Genomic DNA, 4,964 nt, shown 5'->3' with positions numbered 1-4,964 from the left:
AGGAACTGGAAGGTTGACCTTGTGTCTATCTGTCCACAGATGGCGCTGATCTACAAATTACTCTTACTGTTCGTGTGGCCTAATGGATAAGGCGTCAGACTTCGGTATTAATTTTGAGGTTATCAGAATATTGCAGGTTCGAGTCCAGCCACGGTCTTTTTACACACTTTTTAATTCGTGTTCAGTTTTACAAAACCAAACCGTGTTCCCACTTAGTCGCTGAAGGTGATTCCCTACCAAACACTGCAGGGCTCTTTATTAATTAGTATTTTTGATGCTGCTTTGTGTGTGTATTGCTCACTAGTTCCCAACAAATCCACAATATCTAATTGATGCCGATAAATTATTAGTGTTTCAATTGGAACTTTGGGTTAATCAGTGTAATAAAGTGCAGTGGAGGGAATTCTGTTCAATTTCGGGGCCAGTGATCGCCACAGGGAGCCGATGAAATAAAATGAAGAATTTGCATCAAAGTCGCTGCGAGCAGGTTTCGAAACTGCGCGGGGAAACCCCATTGGATTTCGAGTCCAACGCCTTAACCACTCGGCCATCGCAGCTACACATTAGCAATGCGAAAATGCTTCCTACTGTGAGTGAGTCAGGAACTAGCTCAGAGAAGACAGGTCATAAATACTCACCGATAAATCCAGCAGGGAATTCAGGATTAACTTCTTTGGCCAAAGAGCGCTGAGAATGCAGTAGTTGAGGCGAATACTACAGATGCATTTGAGAGGGAGGGAGAAAGGAATAGAAGGATATGCCGATAGGGTTTTTTTTAATTCGTTTATGGGATGTGGGTGCTCTGGCAAGGCCAGCATTAAATGCCCATCCCTAATTGCCCCTTGAGAAGGTGGTGGTGAGCCGCCTTCTTGAACCGCTGCAGTCCATGTGGTGAAGGTACTCCCACAGTGCTGTTAGGGAGGGAGTTCCAGGATTTTGACCCAACGACGATGAAGGATCGGCAATATACTTCTAAGTCAGAATGGTGTGTGACTTGGAGGGGAACTTGGAGGTGGGGGTGTTCCCATGCGCCTGCTGCGCTTGTCCTTCTAGGTGGAAGAGGTTGCGTGTTTGGCAGGTGCTGCTGAAGAAGCCTTGGTGAGTTGCTGCAGTGCATCTTGTAGATGGTACGCACTGCAGCCACGGTGCGCCGGTGGTGGAGGGAGTGAATGTTTAAGGTGTTGGATGGGGTGCCAATCAAGCAGGCTGCATTGTCCTAGATGGTGTCGAACTTCTTGAGTGTTGTTGGAGCTGCACTCATCCAGGCAAGTGGAGAGTATTCCATCACACTCCTTACTTGTGCCTTGTAGATGGTAGAAAGACTTTGGGGAGTCAAGAGGTGAGACACCCGACGAAGAATGCCTATCCTCTGACCTTCTCTTGTTGTCACAGTATTTATGTTCAATGGTAACCCCCAGGATGTTGGTGGTCAGCTCCTTTGTTCACGTTGGACCAAGGTTTTAATGAAGTCGGGAGCCGAGTGCTCTTGGCAGAACCCAAGCTGGGCATCAATGAGCAGGTTATTGGTCAGTAAGTGCCACTATACAGCACTGTTGATGAAACCTTCCATCTCTTTGCTGATGATTGAGAGTAGAGAGTAGACTGATGGGGTGGTAATTGGCTGGATTGGATTTGTCCTGCTTTTTGTGGACAGGACATACCTGGGCAGTCTTCCACATTGTTGGATAGATGCCAGTGTTGTAGCTGTACTAGAACAGCTTGGCTGGAGCACAAGTCTTCAGAATGATAGCCGGGGTGTTGTCAGGGCCCAGAGCCATTGCTGTATCCAGTGTGCTCAGCCTTTTCTTGATATCACGTGCAGTGAATCGAATTGGCTGAAGACTGGCTTCTGTGATGGTGGGGACCTCAGGAGTAGGCTGATATGGATCAGGCCAGGTGGTCCGTCCAGCTTCATTTTTATTATTTTGATTCATAGCGGTTTGTTACAACTGAGTGGCTTGCTAGGCCATTTCAGAGGGCAGTTAAGAATCAACCACATTGCTATGGGACTGGAGTCACACAAAGGCCAGACCAGGTAAGGACGGCAGATTTCTTTCCCTGAAAGACATTAGTGAACCAGATGGGTTTTTAAGACAATCCGATAGTTTCATGGTTACCATTACTGATTCTAGTTTTATTTGGGGAGTGAGGAGAAATAGAGAAGGAGGAGCCTCGTGTGGAGACCAGTTCGTGCAAATGGACTGTTTCTGTGGGGCAGACTCTATAATATTATGTAACACCCGTTTTAATCAGACACAGAATGATCCGGGACTGACAGCACATCCCTTTTAAACAGACACAGAATGACCAGGGACCTACAGCACATCCCTTTTAAACAGACACAGAATGATCCGGGACTGACAGCACATCCCTTTTAAACAGACACAGAATGATCCGGGACTGACAGCACATCCCTTTTAAACAGACACAGAATGACCAGGGACTTACAGCACATCCCTTTTAAACAGACACAGAATGATCCGGGACTGACAGCACATCCCTTTTAAACAGACCCAGAATGACCAGGGACTGACAGCACATCCCTTTTAAACAGATACAGAATGACCAGGGACTTACAGCACATCCCTTTTAAACAGACACAGAATGATCCGGGACTGACAGCACATCCCTTTTAAACAGACACAGAATGATCCGGGACTGACAGCACATCCCTTTTAAACAGACCCAGAATGACCAGGGACTGACAGCACATCCCTTTTAAACAGATACAGAATGACCAGGGACTGACAGCACATCCCTTTTAAACAGACACAGAATGATCCGGAACTGACAGCACATCCCTTTTAAACAGACTCAGAATGACCCGGGACTGACAGCACATCCCTTTTAAACAGACACAGAGTGATCCTGGACTGACAGTACATCCCTTTTAAACAGACACAGAATACTCCGGGAATGACAGCACATCCCTTTTAAACAGACACAGAATGATCCGGGACTGACAGCATGTCCCTTTTAAACAGACACAGAATAAACCGGGACTGACAGCATGTCCCTTTTAAACAGACACAGAATGATCCGGGACTGACAGCATGTCCCTATTAAACAGACACAGAATGATCCGGGACTGAGAGCACATCCCTTTTAAACAGACACAGAATGATCCGGGACTGACAGCACATCCCTTTTAAACAGACACAGAATGACCAGGGACTGACAGCACATCCCTTTTAAACAGATACAGAATGACCAGGGACTGACAGCACATCCGTTTTAAACAGACACAGAATGATCCGGGACTGACAGCACATCCCTTTTAAACAGACGCAGAATGACCCGGGACTGACAGCACATCCCTTTTAAACAGACACAGAGTGATCCTGGACTGACAGTACATCCCTTTTAAACAGACACAGAATACTCCGGGACGGACAGCACACCCCTTTTAAACAGACACAGAATGATCCGGGGCTGACAGCACATCCCTTTTAAACAGACTCAGAATGACCCGGGACTGACAGCACATCCATTTTAAAAAGACACAGAGTGATCCTGGACTGACAGTACATCCCTTTTAAACAGACACAGAATAATGCGGGACTGACAGCACATCCCTTTGAAACAGACACAGAATAATCCGGGACTGAAAGCATGTCCCTTTTAAACAGACACAGAATGACCCGGGACTGACAGCACATCCCTTTTAAACAGACACAGAATAATCCGGGACTGACAGCATGCCCCTTTTAAACAGACACAGAATAAACCGGGACTGACAGCATGTCCCTTTTAAACAGACACAGAATGATCCGGGACTGACAGCATGTCCCTTTTAAACAGACACAGAATAAACCGGGACTGACAGCATGTCCCTTTTAAACAGACACAGAATGATCCGGGACTGACAGCATGTCCCTATTAAACAGACACAGAATGATCCGGGACTGAAAGTAGACCCCTTTTAAACAGACATGGAATGCTGCCTGACCTGCAGAGTGTTTCCAGCATTTCATCTGTTTATATTTCAGATTTCCAGCATCAACACTATTTTGCTTTTGTAATAGAATTTTACGTAATTGGCTCTGTGGCGCAATGGATAGCGCATTGGACTTCTAGTTGGTATGACAGATTAAGGCATTCTAAAGGTTGTGGGTTCGAGTCCCACCAGAGTCGGATTTTGGGTTAGGGTTCGGTGGTTCCTCCACTGACGGTACATTTTGCAGTAAATCGGTAATTCAGAGAAGGGAAATTACCGCCCCGACACTTTCCCTCTGAGTGCTCTCAACCCCTGAGTCAGTTACACAGGAGCAGGAGGAGGCCATTCAGCCCATGGCCGTTTTACATAGGAACAGGAGGAGACCATTCAGTCCCATGACCCTTTTACACAGGAACAGGAGGAGGCCATTCAGCCCCTTTAGCCTGTTATACAGGAACAGGAGGAGGCCATTCAGCCCCTCGAGCCTGTTACACAGGGACAAGAGGAGGCCTTTAACGCCTCGAGCCTGTTGCATTGGACAGGAGGAAGCCGTTCAGCGAGACAAGATCTGTCCAAGAACAGTAGAACTCCATTCAGCCCCTCGAACCTGTTACATAGGATGAAGAGGAGGCAAATCAGACCCATGATCCAGTTATAAAGGAACAGGAGAAGGCAATTCAGGCCAACGAGTCTGTTATAAAGGAACAGGAGGAGGCAATTCAGACCCACGAGTCTGTTTCACAGGAACAGCAGGAGGCCATTCAGCCCCTCAAACCTGCCACACATGAACAGGAGGAGGACATTCAGTCCCTCAAGCCTGCTACACTGGAACAGGAGGAGGTAATTCAGACACACGAGTCTGTTATACGGGAACAGGAGGAGGCCATTCAGCCCCTCAAGCCTGTTATACATGAACAGGAGGAGGCCATTCAGCCCCTCGAGCCTGTTATACATGCACAGGAGGATGCCATTCAGCCCCTCGAGCCAGTTACACAGTAACAGGAGGAGACAATTCAGACACACGAGC

At 47.3% G+C, this 4,964-nt stretch overlaps 2 non-coding genes across 2 annotated transcripts; one reads left to right on the top strand and one right to left on the bottom strand.

Annotated features, from left to right (window-relative positions):
• Nucleotides 1-475: 475 nt before the first annotated feature.
• Nucleotides 476-557, bottom strand: trnas-cga (transfer RNA serine (anticodon CGA)). Its single transcript has one exon. It is a non-coding gene; the product is annotated as a tRNA-Ser (tRNA).
• A 3,482-nt stretch (nt 558-4,039) lies between these two features.
• trnar-ucu (transfer RNA arginine (anticodon UCU)) lies at nt 4,040-4,134 on the top strand. Its single transcript has 2 exons — nt 4,040-4,076; nt 4,099-4,134. It is a non-coding gene; the product is annotated as a tRNA-Arg (tRNA).
• The last annotated feature ends 830 nt before the right edge of the window (nt 4,135-4,964 follow it).

This window comes from Somniosus microcephalus, unplaced genomic scaffold, assembly GCF_052327205.1.
Source record: "Somniosus microcephalus isolate GS21.2 unplaced genomic scaffold, FLI_Smic_1.0 unresolved_chr8, whole genome shotgun sequence".
NCBI classification, from domain to species: Eukaryota; Metazoa; Chordata; class Chondrichthyes; order Squaliformes; family Somniosidae; genus Somniosus; species Somniosus microcephalus.
This window is presented reverse-complemented; position numbering and strand designations above follow the sequence as displayed.